Below are 16,355 nucleotides of genomic sequence, written 5' to 3'. Positions count from 1 at the left end.
AATTGTCACATTGGAATAAAGATTTTCTTTGCTGCAGTAACTGGGCTTCCTTACAAATATATAGTGCTTAAAGAATTGCTCTTGTAGTCATTTGTTAAGTTCATCAGCTATATAGAATGGTGGAAAGCAAATACCACTTACTCTTTATTTATTTATTTGATTTATTTATTTAAAAGCCTGTTGACAAAAGACCTCTGGTTCATGTACAATAAATAAAATAATTCAATTAAACATAGCTCCTGACTTACTCCCAATGTCCATAGATTGCAGACACTCAAGCACACACACACACACACACACACACAAACATACATAACTAAAGACAAACGTCACCATGCAAGAGTCCCTAGTCCACAGGGAATTTAGGGGAAAAATATAATCAAGGCTAATCTAAGTAAATGAAATATAGTCTTCTTGAAACTAAAGATATTTGGCTCCCTCAGTGAAGCAATCTGCTTTAGATAATTAAGCATTTTCCTTTCCAATTCATTCACCTATTCAATTAAATTCAATTTATTAAGCACCTACTGAGAAGCAGTGTGGCGTAGTAGATAGTTAGCTTAGGCAGGAAGAACTGAGCTGTCTCTGATACATACTGGATATACAATCCTGAGCAAAGGACTTACCCTTTCAGTGGGTGATCCAGGTAATGCTCGAAGACTAGCTGTTGGTAGGTTCTGATCTGAATTGGTTGATGGAACTCAAGAGGAATTCCCTATGCTGATTACATCATATGTCTGGTCTCCTTTCCTACCCCAATTTCCTTTTCTGGCTGAAAAATAATCCAAAAACAATCTCCCTCCCCCCCTTTCAAAAAAAACAAACAACACCATAATTTACTATAATTCATTATATGTAATCTACTATGTGCTTAGTGCTGAGATGCTCAAATATTCTAGTGATTGTTTTGAAGTGAATATTCCTTCCAACAGTTCGGACTGAAATCCATTCAAGTTATATCTGCTCATCCCATGTGTTTCTTGTTTATATTCCTTCATGGTTCACCATAAAGTATCCAGTTGTATTTTGGGAACCGTCCTGTAGTTCTTGACATTGACTCAATAACAGTGGATTGTGAAGGGTTTTTTTTTTATCAGTTAACGAATCACTCTCCTCTTTCTTTCATATTTATCTTTGACGATACCTCTATACCACTTTTCCTTTGTAATTCCTTTTTTAGGAACTGTTGAGAGCATTTGAATGATATCTAATTTCAGTTCTTTGGGCGCCATAGTGTTGTATTAGAAAAATGCTGGTATTAAATTAAAGGATGGGCCTTTACTCTGATGAAAGCAATATGCTAACTTACATAACCCTCCATCCCAATATACAGTATAAGATATAATAATTTTTTTCCTTAAGAAGGATGGAAACATGGTTGGCTCTAAGGACTAAATGTTCAGCTCACTGAAATCATTTCTTGGGCCTAAAAAAACAAAATAGCTTAGGAACCCCATGACAAACAACTCAGAGACAGGGGAGTTTTGCTCAGTGGAATCAACTCAAGGTGTCCTCAATGCAATCCTTGTTGAATAGCTTCCTGTTGTGACTAATTAAATTTCTGATTTGTTAATTGTTGAATGATTTATGAGTGTCTTATTTTGTACTATTATTGAGTGTAAACCTACCAAGGGACTACTCTGAGTCACGTTCAGCCCAGGACAATTGGAGTCATAAAAATAACTCTGTAAAATGAGTTGAGGTTTTACGTTGGGGAGTGCAGAGATAAAAATAAAAGACAATTGTTTTCTCCATGAAGCTCATAGCCTAACTGAGGAAAGGGGGAAAATTTCAGTCCATAGTATATATGTTAACTTCATCTCAATTCAATGAATGTCTATTAAATACCTAATTTGTGCAAAGAATTGGACTAAGAACTAGAGACACAAGGACAAAGACAAATCAATCTCTATCTTTAAGGGCCTTTGGAACTGGGAGAATTTAACCTGTAAATCCAGGAGTGTGATATGCTAAGTGACATGATAGGTGCTGATAAGTCCAAAAGGGTGAGCAGGCAACAGACTAGAAATATTTGAAGAGGGAAATGATACTCATACTGGTACAATATAAAAGAAATATTTTAAGCATGGATTATTTATAAGACACTGGGCTAAGTGCCTTACTAATAACTCATTTTATGTTCACAGCAAACTTAAAAAGTAGTTCCTATTACTAACAGCATTTTACAGTTGAAGAAATTGAGGAAGATAAGAATTTCATGGTTTTTTCAAGATCATATAGCTAGTAAGCAAATAACGTTGGATTGAATTCAAGTCTTTCTGATTCCAGGTCTATCCACTGTATCACCTAGTGGTTTCTGACAATAATATTAGTAATGATGTTACTATCATAATTAATAATAATAGCTAGCATTTTATAGAACTTTAAGGTTTTATAGAGCACTTTATAAATAATTATTTAATTTGATGCTCACAACTCTGGTAGATGTTTGGATTATCCCCATTTTAAAGATGAAGAACCTGTGGCAGATAGTGGTTTAGTGATTTGCTTGCTCAGGGTCACCCAACTCATCTCCACACATCTAAGACTGAATCTGAACTCAAGTCATCATGACTCTAAAACCAGTGCTCTATCCACTGCAACATCTTATCACATGCAGGACAAGAGGAATCAGGAAAGATTAAATAGAAAGAATCTGAACTGAGTCTTGAAGGGAGGTAAGGCATATGAAAAATAGCAAAGACTAGGGAGTGAATTAAAGGACTTTATGAAGGCAAGGAAGCAGGATGTGGCAAGTTCACTTTGGGGAATTATCTGATAGTCCAGTTTGCTAGAACATAATTTGTGAGAAATGAAGTAATGGAAAATAAATCTATAAAAGTGAACCTTTGCTAGATCATGCAATGCACTAAATGTCAGATTAATCAGTTAGCTAGTCAGTTAATAATAATACTAATAAATAATGATAATAATAGAATAATTAACTAATAAGGTAATAATTACACAATTGCACAACATACAAAAGTCAAAAGTTGGTCCCTAAAGGAGTTCACATTCTAAAAGAATAGACAACATAAAAGTAACTATGTAGATGTAAAACGTATACATTGTAAAGGGAGGATAATCTATGAGGGAAGACAGTTAAATGGTTCTGGGTTATGATGAATTCAAAGATGTGATTATTTTTATTGTTGTCTTAGGAATAATAGGAATGCATAATTTGGGAATGGAGAGAACTGATAAAATTGGAGGCCAAATCCATCAAGATGAATATTGGAGTTGCTAGGTTGGGTAAAGGATGGGGTAAAAAATATTATGACCTGGGAATGGAGCCAAGTTAGAGGCATAGCAGGAAGAAATACAATTTAACTTGCCAACATGACTCCTCCAACCAAAGCTTTAGAAATGCAGCAGACCAAATAATGATCAGGAACTTCAAGGGGAAAAAAAAATCAAAGTGAGTCATTTCTCCAGTCCAGGTCACCATAATAAGAGAAAAAGCGCTCCATGTGTACTGGAGACGTTGTCCTTCCAGCAGGATTTGATGAAAGAACACCCATTACACAGGAACTGAAAGAAGATTGATTCTGTGGACCAGGAAAAGATGTCCTCAAATCATACAGGAGGACAAGGACCCTGTACCATATGTAGGAACAGGTCCCAGCTGGCAGCTCTGTTGCTCACTATTCAGTTCCAGATCACATAACCAAAGTGGGCTGTGTATGAAAGTAGCATTCCACAGTAAGGAATGGTCTTGGACCTTAAACTATATATTAATCTAGGAACAAGTTCAGAAACAAACAGTAGTTATATGGCTCAGAAGCTGACTAGGATCTTATTTCTAGACTCTAGTTTAGTTTGAAATCTAAAGTCGAATAACCAGGGCTGGAATCTCAATTCTGAAGCCCTGCAACCTTCCAAATGGCTGATAGTCTGGCAGCATGTACTGGAATTTCCAAATAGTGACAAAATAACAAGCATTGCATAGACCCAATCTAGGAACTTTCAGAACTCAGACCAGAATGGTAGTGATCAGATTTTGCTGTAGATCACACCACTTTAGATCCTGACATTTTGGAATAACACAATACTCAATTTCCAAGAACTCAGTAGAGGGACTCAACTGAACCAAATTCTAGTCCCAAAATTTTCTACAGAATTGTGCAGAACCTGATCCCAATATAAAGTTCAAAGTCAGGGATAAGGTTGGAAAAATTATCAGGCAAACAATAAGAATCCCACTATAAAAAGCTATTATTGTAACAGGGATAATCAAGATAGAAACCTAGAAGAGAATGGCTCTAAAACATCTAGAAGTAGTCTGACAGAAAAATGTTGTTGGGCTCAAATTCAGCAAGAAGTTCTGGAATTCTTCATCTTTGGAAGTGATGAAGCAGAATTTTAAAAAAAAATTATTCTACAATGTAAGTGAGGACATTAGAGCAGAAAAAAGAAAAGAAATGAAAGCTAAAGAAGAAATATTCAGAAAGAGGATTAATGGCTTGAAAGAAGAGGTATATAATATTACTTAAGAGAAAAAAAATCCCTGAGCAAAGGTACTGACCAAGTACATTTTATTTTATTTTAGTTTTTACAAGGCAATGGGGTTAAGTGGCTTGCCCAAGGCCGCACAGCTAGGTAATTACTAAGTGTCTGAGGTCGGACTTGAACCCAGGTGCTCCTGACTCCAGGGCTAGTGCTTTATCCACTATGCCACCTAGCCTCCTCAGTGATAAGCTTTAAATGGGATACATGTATCATGTATCTCTGTACAGGGGCAAAAGAAATAAAGAAAAGGGAAAAGTATGAGGATGGGTTGAATTACAATGCACAGTTAGCAACTATAGTTCTGAATATGAATGTGAATGTGATGAATTCATTCATAAAATGAATGCAGGTAGGATGGATTAGATACTCGATTCACCAATAAAATGTCAACAAGCAATATATTTGGAAAAGAAAGATACAAATTGAGTTAAAATTGAAGCAAAATATAATAAGAAGCAAGATAAATTACACTATATAACTGAAATTAAAACAAAGGAATAAGTAAAAACCATGAACTCAGATTAGGTAAAAGTAAAAAAATAATTAAAATATATAAACAAGCAAGCTACATTTTGTTCTATGGTACTGTAGACAGTGAATTAATGTCAGTATCAAATACCTACAGACCACATCCAATAATATGGTATCTAAAAATGAAAAGGAAAAGTGAAATAAACTATAGGGAGAAATAGGCACTAAATCTGAATGTTAAACTTAAAATTAGCAAAATTGAAAGCAAAAAATAAGATCCAGGGGATTATAATAAAACTAATGGTTTCATGATTAATTGTCTGTCTGTCCATCTATTTATCTATCCATCTATCTACCTACCTACCAACCTCCTTATCTCTCTACCTCCCTACCTTTCTGCTTATCTTACCTTCTTGCCTGCCTTCCTCCCTGACTACCTATCCATCCATCTACCTATCCATTCCTGCATCTATCCATCCATCCATCCACCCACCCACCAATCCATCCATCCATCCATCCATCCATCCATCCATCCATCCATCCATCCATCCATCCATCCATCCACCTATCCACCCATATATCCATCCATCATCTATCTAGCTAGATAGATAGGAAGTTAGATATATAAAACCATACTATGCATAATTTTATTTATTGTTTTTTTTTCTTCTGAGTATGGATAGCATTTTCCTTCATAGAGTTCCAAAATTTTTCAAATTTATTTGTCTACATAAGCAAAAGCTTTTGGGGGGTTGGGGTGGGGTTGGTTCTTAATAATTTTTAAAAGTATAAAGGAGTCATGAGATCAAAAACTTTGAAAACAGTAGAGCTTTTCTATGAGGCCCCTTCTGACTTGGAATCCTATATGTTCTTTGAATCCAATTTCTATAGAAACTGATGTTGCATCTTTGAGTCCCACAAAGGTTTGTAAAGTACTGGTGGGTTTGGAAAATGATGGGGCTGGGCTGGGGGTTGAAAGGGTTTCCAAGTTGGAGACCCATGATAAATGGGACACAAATTCCTGAAAAAAAATAAGCACAGCTGAATTCTGGCAAGACATCTTAAGGGGTTAGCAACACCAACTTTGACATTAAATAAGACAGGGGACATGAGTTGCCAGAGTTTTAAGTTAATTGCTGGCACCTCTATTTATGCATTTGAACAGAATTGAGAGGGGAAATTCTCCTTGCCCTTCATAGCCTGTCAACAGATCAGGTGAAATATGGATCTGGAGAGTGAATGCAAACCTTTTTATAGTCAAAGAGAACATGATGCAATGCTTTATGAACTAGAAAATACAATTCTTTGTCCATTCTATATGTCTAAATTTTATAATCAATTCAATTCAGTGAAATTTTACTTAGGGCTTTCCCTAACTTCTAAGGCTATGTAGAAGTCAATTTCAAAGGTCTCCTGCCTTCAAGAAGGTTCTTTTTTTTTCTTGTCTTTTTGGGTTTTTTTTTTAGGGGTGAGGTAAGGTACATACACAGAAAAGTTTTATACAAGGTGGAGGGAGATGAAGACAAAAGAAAGATCCAGGCCAACTCCCCTAGGGAAGTTTGAGGAGAACAGGAACATATTTAAGGAGGGAAGGAGATAAAGGATGGTTTTTTTGAGGAACTGAAACCTGAGCTGACCCTTGAGGGCAGAGAAGGATTTTGACATATTATAGGAGGATATGGGCCAGACAAGGAGGATAACGTATTTGAAAGTACAGAGGTAGGAGAATGCTGGTATAAAATATCTATTTGTGTGTCACAACTGTCCAGGGTTTCATAAGGTTTTAATTATGGTATTACAAGAGAAAGATACTTATCCACACATGGATTATCCAACTACTAAATTATTTGCAATACACTAAGGCTTGAATGCCTTCTGCCTGAAACCTAATATGTCACAAGACTGTGTCTTTGACTCAAGGAATTGCCAAATAATTTGATGAAGGACTCAAATAACATAGCATTTCTATTGTGATTTGGAGTGGGGACTATCTGAACCCTTTTAGAGAATTTTTAAATATAGGTAGGAGACTTGCAAACCTCCCCCAAACCCTCGACTGATATAACATATTAACTGATATTTAACCCCCAGTTTTAGTGAACTACCACAGACACTGGTTTCCAAATGTATTTGATCACATACTCAAATCAACAGAAAATTCTTAAACATATATATTCTTTATATGTGTGTTATTTACAAATACATTATTTGCATATACAGCTGCTATTATTTTCAACAGAAATAGAGACATAACACTACAAATATAAAATAATATTTTGATGACATTTTGTCAATTGTGGAAAACCTCTTTGGCCTCATTAAAATGTTTTGATCAATAATTATATGTCACAAGAGCAAAATGACTGAATATATCTCATTATTTTTGAAAATCTGGGTTTAATATTTTGTGATTTAGCACAATGAAGGTCTCATTTTAAGTTTGGTGTATTTTGCTACTTTGTTTTAATGGATGCCAGAAACTGAAAATATACCTCATAAATGGAAGAGGATGACTGACTAAACAATCATGCGGCTCATTTTTCAATCTCAATGCATTATGCAAAAGTTTTTTGTATCAAATTCATCTAATCAATTGTTCTTGTAGATTAATTGGAAAACGGTGACATTTTATCCTTTTTTACAAATGGGTTCTGAGTCCATGGAAACTTTCAATTTGAAAAAATTTTAAATAGGTTAGAAAATTCTGTTTTCAATTTTTTTTGTGTTGTAGATATGAGAGTTTCAATAGGTGATATGCACATGTTGATTGTTCTCCACAATTTAAAGAGGGGAGAATGCAGATCTAGGAAAACAGTATAATCAACAGTATAAAGTGTTGTGGTAAGTTCTAGAAGAAGAAGGATTGAGAAAAGTTTATGGGATTTAGCAATTAAGAGATCATTGTGGGGCGGCTAGGTGGCATAGCGGATAAGGCACCAGCTTTGGAGTCAGAAGTACCTGGGTTCAAATCCGGTCTCAGACACTTAATAATTACCTAGCTGTGTGGCCTTGGGCAAGCCACTTAACCCCATTTGCCTTGCAAAAAAAAAACTTAAAAAAAAAAGAGATTATTGTACCTTTGGATAGAGAAGTTTCTCTTTAGTGAAAAATCACATCTATGGAGAAGTTCAGAATCTAGGAGACTGAAATATGTTTTTGAGGGAAATAAACAAGTTTGGAAGAGGGGTGGATTTTCAAGGTAAGATAATATAATCAGATCTCTAATGCAACCTGTTCATTTGATGCTACTTATTCTTTCCCACTGGAAAATAAAAAAAAATGTGAGTTTCTGTATATGGTGTTAGAGTCTTAATCCCCTGAATAAGGAGCCTACATTTATTAGAAGATTTGGAGGGAAAGGAATCATGCAATAGCTATAGTGAGGTTCTGCTATTCCTCTCCCCTCTCCACCCTCCCCTCTTCCACAAAGTTACTACCCTGTACACTACTGACTGAGGACCTCAGGAGATGAAATGGAATATCTCCATATAGTTAACATGTATGAAAGGTAGGAACATGAACACAGGTTTTCTCCTAAAGAAGACTAGTGCTTTTTTTTCCCCTCAATCAGCCACATATTCAAGGCTGACTATACTTTCCCTTATATAATACTCTGATTCTCAAATTGATATAATTAGATAGATGATCTTTTTCTGCAAAACAAAACAAAAATCTAAGATAAAAATAGGTGGTATTTTCTCAGACTTGAATCAATTAGTTCATTAGATAAAGTGCTAGACTTGATTTCAAATCCAACCTCAGACACTCACTAGCTGTGTGACCCTGGGCAAGTCCTCTTCTGTTTGCCTCAGAGATTATGACATTATCTCCTGGGGTTGTTGTGAGAATTAAATGAGATAATATTTATAAAGCATTTAACACAGTTCCTGCCATATGGTAGATGCTATATAAATGATCATTCCTTTCCTCTTCCTGCCTCCTAAAGTCAATGGCAATCATATTTTAATTATCTTAATTTATCTTTAATTTATCTTTTGAAATGTGTCCAACCTCCTTGGTTTATATGTAGGGAAACCGAGGCCCAACTTAGCAAAATGACTTTTGCTCAAAATTACATGAGATGTCAATGGCAAAAGTAGAACTGAGTAGAATTCAGGGCTTTTGACTCCCACCATATCAAGCTTTAACTGATAATAATTTCTTACAGAACAGCCCAATCCTCCCCCCACCTTGCACCCCCAGGCCCCTACTCCTGATCAGTGAAGTGAAGGAAAGACAACAGACTGTAATATCAATTAGTTTAAAAGGTGTAACCATATGTGGCTACACTTCTGCCATCTGAAATAGGGTTTTGCTTCTAGTGAGCACTCACTCTCAATTGGCTACCCTGTGGTGTGGCTGAGAGCATCTTGGCCAGGATGTTTCCCAGGGCCCAGAGATGATTTCCTGACCCCAGTCATGCATTAACTTTCCCATGGGCAAAAGTGTTCAACCAACTCTTCATTTTATGTGATATCAGGGAATGGTACAGGAGAGATAACTGAAATCCACAGAGAATTCCAAAACCTCATTGTAGCTCATTATTTCAGCATCTTTCCTTCTCCACCAAATCTTTTTCCTAAGGTTGCTTTCAACAGAGAACCTCTGAAACTGATTTGAGTTTCGCCTTGTTTAAGTGCAAGTTGGTTATGACATAACTGACTGTAGAGACACAAGAAAAACATGCCTCAATACTCAGCTCCTCTATGTATGGGTGGTGTGGGATAATGAAAAATTCCTATAATTCCATTCTCATGCCTACATCAAATGAGAAACCTATGGGAAAAATCTGAATTCCCAATCCTAAACTTGAGAAAAGCTAATGGAATTTTTTCTTTAAGGATGTTTAAGGGTAAAATGTGCACAGACTTGCTTTAGATAAAACCATGTGGTTTATCTTTGATGTTCTCCTGTTCTATCCCTCTCTTCCACAAACCCCTTGTTACTTTTCTCTTTCTATATTTTACCATTCCCAAATAAATGTCTTATAGTAGGGTTGGATTCTTAACATTTATAATTGATTAATGGCTGATTGTCCATTGATTTCTACTCTGGTTTCTCAATGTAATATGAAAGTGATTCTAGATTTTTGGTGGTCTGTAAGGGACAGTGTAGTGCCATGAGATGAATGGAGGTCTTATTAGAGTCAGGAACAAAGGTTCTTGTCTCAGTGGTGACACAGCACAGCAGGTTTGTCTTGGGCAAGTCACTACATCTCTGTGGTACCAACTGTCTTCATATAGAAACCAACAGGTAGTGATGGTGAGCTCCAGGAGTCCCACTCAGTCTATGAGAGGCAGGGTCAAGTAGTAGAAAGAACATGGTTATCAAAAGTCAGAAGAGATATGGGTTCAAATTCTACTGAGGTTGTGTCTGTGTTACCATGTTACATATTTTGTAATCTTGGCATTCCATTGGGGTTTCCTAAGAGTATCTAATTTATGAAGTTTTTATGAGGCTCAAATAAGGTAATTTAAGGACTCTCTCTCTCTCTCTCTCTCTGTGTGTGTGTGTGTGTGTGTGTGTGTGTGTGTGTGTGTGTGTGTGCGTGTGTGTTTCTTTACTTTCTTTCTTGGCTCTCTTTTTCTTTCTATTATTTATTCTCTCTCTTTAATCTTCTCTTTTATCTCATTGGTAACTCAGACAAGTCTGTGAACTGAGGATGAAGCTAAATAGGCAGGTGCTCATCACAATGTATATGCATTGTGATACTATTTTTCATAAGGTTTAAAGGGGCTGAAACCTGGATCAATAGAGAGTGTACCCACAAAGATTGAAATCATTCAAGTAAGTAATAGTTGCATATGGTGCAGCAAGCTAGGCCAATACCCCTCCTGTCACTTTTCTCTCCTCCATCTGTTTTTGTCCCTCCCCCTGTCCTATCTCCTCAACCCTTTTCCTGGTCTTCTGTTCCCCTGTCTTTCCTCCTCTCTTGCTTCTCCTCTTACATGACTTTATCCCTCTCTCTCTCACACCTTATCCCCTTTCATTCCTTTAGGTTTCCTCATCTTCTCTTCCTCTTTGATGGCTCAGTCACTAATTCACTAACACCTCTCTGTGTCTTGGAGGTCAATAGATTCATCTATAAAATGGGGATAGTGCGGGCTGTACTATTAACTTCTTGCATTGTTTAGTTAAGAAAAACTTCTCTTATTTGTTTTGTTTCAGAGTGCCTTTATGTGTGTGTGTGTGTGTGTGTGTGTGTGGTCACTTGTATATGTAGTCAAAATTAGGAATAGTCTGACTGACTAATAGGGCATCCTTCAAAGACATTTAGTTTTATTACTTCCAAACATATGTCATTACCAGGGAAGACAGGAAAGGGCTTGCAGAACTGTGTGTGCAGAGGATTGTCGAAATGCTTTAATGAGCAGATAAGAATCGTTTATAATGAGCATATTCATTTTTCCTCATGCAAATGCTACTGCTAAAGGTCTCCACTCTTAAGTAGGCTAACATTTCCTTCATTTCCACTACTAATTTGTCGTCAAATTCTTTTCCTTGCAGGTACAGATAAAACCTCATTACAAGAGTTCTTTAATGACAAACCTATTTCCATGCCTGTTGGATGAGCTGAAAAAAAAGTGCTTTGTTGATATTAGGACAGTTTCACCAAAATGAATAATCATGAATAAAAAATAGTTTCTCTGGTTCTTCTTCCAGAAATAATTATTCTTCAGAGGAAATCTACCTTACTATGCACTGATTACATTATAGTTGGAGAAGGAGTAAAGAAGACTTGGGATTATGGATGGCTAAAAATTGGTTAAATACGCTTATTTCACATATAACTCATCTGAGGGCACCTCAAACTCTAGTTTATACAGATTAGGTCCAAACCTGGGTGATGCCCTAAAATGTCAAGCATCCCTAGCCCCATCCCATTCCTCTCTGATTCTTTTTAGCCTCATTGACCTTACTCAGAGTTTATTTTAGAAAATAATCTTCAACTATAATTTAAATAGAACTCATATCTAGATGACCTCAAATAGGTTAAAGGGTTCCCTGTTCCTAATCATATGTGCGAGGTGAGAGTCAGTCAGTCACAAAGCATTATTTAAGTTCTCCCTTTGTGTTAACCATTGTACTAAACACTACGAAATCAATAAAAGGCAGAAACAAGGTCTATACCCTTGAAAAATTCACATTCTAATGGAGGAGACAATAGCTAGTTACATTGTAGGTTGTGGAAGCTGGAAAAGACTTCTTACAAAAGAGAAGAGTTTTAAGAGAGCCAACGTAGCAAAAGGGAAAATAAAAGGTAAAGAGCATTCCAAAAGGGGTGAGAAAAGGAGAGGGGAGTGACCCGTTCATGGAATTACAAGTAAAGTGATTGATTGCAGTACATAGAGAAAAAAATAATGTGTAAGAGGACTGACTGAAAAGACAGGAAGGGGCAAGTCATGGAGATATTTATTTACTTTTTTTTTTTTTTAGCTTTTTGCAAGGCAAATGGGGTTAAGTGGCTTGCTGAAGGCCACACAGCTAGGTAATTGTTAAGCCGGTGCTTTATCCACTGTGCCACCTAGCCACCCCTATTTATTTACTTTTTAAATTTATTTTTAATTGTTATTTATTTAAGGCAATGGGGTTAAGTGACTTGCCCAAGGCCACACAGCTAGGTAATTATTACGTGTCTGAGGTTGGATTTGAATTCAAGTCCTCCTGACTCCAGGGTCAGTGCTCTATCCACTATGCCACCTAGCTGCCCCACTCACAGAGATATTAAAGGATGAATACAGGAGTTTGCGTTTGATTTTGCAAGATACTAAAGTGATTGGACCTACATTTTTAAAAAATCACTTTGGGGCCTTCATGAAAGATGGATTGAAATGGGGAGAAACTTGAGTTAGAAAACCAGGAAAAGCAGAATTAATGAGAATTGGCAATGACGTCCACTATGGAGAAGAAACAAGGAAACTGGCAAATAATCCTAGATTTAAGCTTATACCAAGACTATCATTTTCTCTTGATGCTTAAGGAGGCTATATTCTATTATATACAAATTTATAATATAAATAAATATTAATATTATAAATATATAATTATAACAATATATGCAATATGTAGAAAGGATAGTATCATGTAAGAAGTCTAGAAAGGACAGAAGGTCCTTTCATGGAGAGTTCATATAGTTTTAATTTTTGTTCCACCACTAGGTAGCAAATACCCTTGAATTCTTCTTTACTTTTCAAAATATCTTCTCTTACACAACAACAACAAAAAAATCAAACAATTAAAATTATAGAATCTATGTTTTAATAGATTCATGAAATGGAAGATTTGAGAGTGGGGTAGGGATTGCTAAAAATTTGGTTAAATGCCCTTATTTCACATATAAACCATGCTGAGGGCTCCTCGAACTCTGAGTTTATACAGATTAGGTCCAATCCTGGATTATGCCCTAAAATATTAAGCATACCTACCCCCATCCCACTCCTCCCTGATTCTTTTTAGGCTCCTTTCCCTTACTCAGAGTTCACTCTAGAAAATAATCTTTAACTATAATTTATATAGTGCTCATACCTGGATAACCTCAAATAGGTTATCCTTTTTTCCTCTTGTACGATTCATAACTCATTTTTAAGTTCATCATAAGTGGGAAAATGTGGATTTTGTTTAATCTATGGTCTTATAATTATCTAGTCTAAGATTTGGAAATGGCAGCAATCTTAAAGACTTTGTAGTGCAACTCCCTCATTTACAGAATAGGAGACTAAGGCTCATGCCATTTTTGTTTAGTTGTTTTCCAGTTGTTTCTAACTCTGTGATCCCATTTGAGGTTTTCTTGGTAAAGATATTGGAATTATTTGCTATTTCCTTCTCTGGATCATTTGACAGATGAGGAAATTAGGGCAAATGGGTTTATGTACATCAACCCAAGTTAACAATTTTTGCCACAAAAATCAAAGCTGGGGGTCCAATTATGACCTATGATTCTATAATTCCTCATGGTTTCTAACAAATGTAAAGGACCTCTAAACCTCCACCCAGTGAAAGAATTTTTTCTACAGGATCTCTGGAAGATCCCATGATGACCTCATTCACTCTGTAGCTTGACTTCCCTAAGTTGTGCTAATGACAATAGCTACTAACAACTTTCATATAGTGCTTACTATACGCAGCCTAATTTGTAATTATTGCTTCATCTGATCCTCACAACAATTCTGGGAAGTAGGTGCTTTTATTATTCTCATAGTATGGAGGCAAATGATTCCAATATCATTCAGCCAGTAAGTGTTTGAGGCTGGATTGGAAACTCATATCTTCCTGACTTCAGAGCCAATGCACTATCCATGGTATTACCTAACTATATGTACACCCCTTAACCTTTATTCCTACCTCAATGTCTCCTCAGAGGTAAAACTATATGTCCAACTGCCAGATGTATTTGTTTCTCCTTATGCCCTACCCTTCACTTCAAACTTAGCATGTCTCAAAGTAAACATGTATCCTATCCTAACTGTGTTCTCACTTAACTAGTCTGTTTCTGTTGATGACACAATCCAGTTACCCTCAGATCTTTGAATTCCCCCTTTCTCTTCAATTCCATACAATCAATTATCAAGTCTGGTTAAATGTACCTGATTTATACTCCAAGAAAATAAAATAAAGAGGAAAATGTTCTATATGTAGAAAAATATTTATAGTAGCTCTTTCCATGGTAGTCAAAATGTGGAAACTAAGGGGTATTATCCTATTGGGGAATGGCTAAGCAAATTATGGCCTATCAATAATAGCAGAATAATATTGTACCGTAAGAAATGTCAAATTAGACCATTTCAGAAGAACCTAGAAAGATACCTGTGAACTGATACACAGTGAAGTGAGAAAAACTAGGAGAAAAATTTATACAATGACAGCAACATTATAGAGGATCACAACTTTGAAATGTTTTAAAACTCTGATCATTTCAATGATAAATCATGAATCCAAAAGGATGAAGATAATACATGCCAGAAGTAATGTGGTGCAGGAGAAAGTGGCAAAGTATTGAATTTGGAATAATAGAACCATTGGAATTCTAGCTCTAATATTTACTGCCAAAAAGTCAAGTTATTCATACTCTCTGGGTTTCAGTTTCTTCAGCTCAAGATCAAGAAGTCAGAACTAGAAAATCTTCTAATTTCCTTCCCAACTCTAAATCTATGTTGTGTCTTCTCAACTCCCCTTGCAACAATTCTTTTGTTGTTCATTTCTTTCTGTTTTGTCCAACTCTTCCTGACCCTATTTGGGTTGTTCTTGATAAAGACATCTATCCACATTAGATCATAAAATCCTTGGGAGGAGGAAATGTATTGTATCTATCTTTGTATTTATAGACAAATATAGACAATATACAGTAGTTGATGCTTAATAAAAGATTGATGAATGAGTGAATGGTTATCTAGATTCTACTTGGAAAATCTCCAGATGAGGATTTTGTTGTCAACTAAGCAGCATATTTTTTTGTTTTGGGGTAACTCTTATTATTATTAAAAACTTCTTTTTCGTCAATTTGAAATTCATTTCTTCATAACTTTTATCTCTTTGTCTAATTTCTGCTCTTTTCAGGCAAAACTAGAGCAAGACATTTGGGACCTTACTGGATCTTGGGGTAAAAACTAATGTAAGAACCTCCCTTTTTGGAATGTGGACATAATTGTGACCAAAGCAGTGGGAGTCCCTTGTCATGGTAAAGTGTGCAACCAATGGTTGAGAAAAAGAATTATCACCCATATGGAGTGGGTAGGCCTACTTGCCAGGACTGCAGTGAGACATGCGGGTTCCTGCTGCCTGCTCCCTCTGCCCTCACTTAGAGCCACCTGGCATGATCAAGTCACACTGCCCAGAGGGTGAATTTGATGGATAGCTCCGCTTCATGGGGACAACAATATGTGTGATTGGATTTTAAACAATATCTGTGAGTTTGGCTAAGCAACTGGTCTTGGTATAGGGAAGAAAAACAATCAATTTATCAAGTATTTATTGATTGCCCACCATGTAGCCAGCACTCTAGTAGACTGAGGACCAGGATCCTGGTTATTCAGGGTTATTCGGATCAGTGGAGTCAAACTCAAATAGAAATGGAGGTCACCTAACGATGCATAAGGACAGATCCCTGAAGTTGCATATTGACTTAGAAAACCATTGTCTATGTTCTATTGTATTTTTAGTTGTTTAGTTAAATATCTCTCATTTATATTTAATCTGGTTCACATTGAAGACCCAATCAAAACAAATCTATACATTGGCCACACCTGAGAATATTTATTTATTTCTGCACCTTTAGTGGATCACCTCTCAACCAGAAGATGGAAAGTATGCTTCATTGCTATGGAGACATAGTTGGTCATTGCAATGATATGAGTTCTGGTCTTTCAAAGTTATTTTTC

The 16,355-nt window shown here is 36.1% G+C and overlaps 1 long non-coding RNA gene across 1 annotated transcript in view; it reads left to right on the top strand.

The window, feature by feature from the left end:
* The window catches only part of LOC141511008 (uncharacterized), a 124,317-nt gene that overhangs the window by 5,861 nt on the left and 102,101 nt on the right, over window positions 1–16,355 (top strand). The gene's annotated exons all lie outside the window — the stretch shown is intronic.

This window comes from Macrotis lagotis, chromosome 2 (assembly GCF_037893015.1).
Source record: "Macrotis lagotis isolate mMagLag1 chromosome 2, bilby.v1.9.chrom.fasta, whole genome shotgun sequence".
Classification (NCBI taxonomy): domain Eukaryota; kingdom Metazoa; phylum Chordata; class Mammalia; order Peramelemorphia; family Peramelidae; genus Macrotis; species Macrotis lagotis.
The sequence above is the reverse complement of the archived record's forward strand: the minus strand, read 5'-3'. Positions and strand labels throughout refer to the sequence as shown.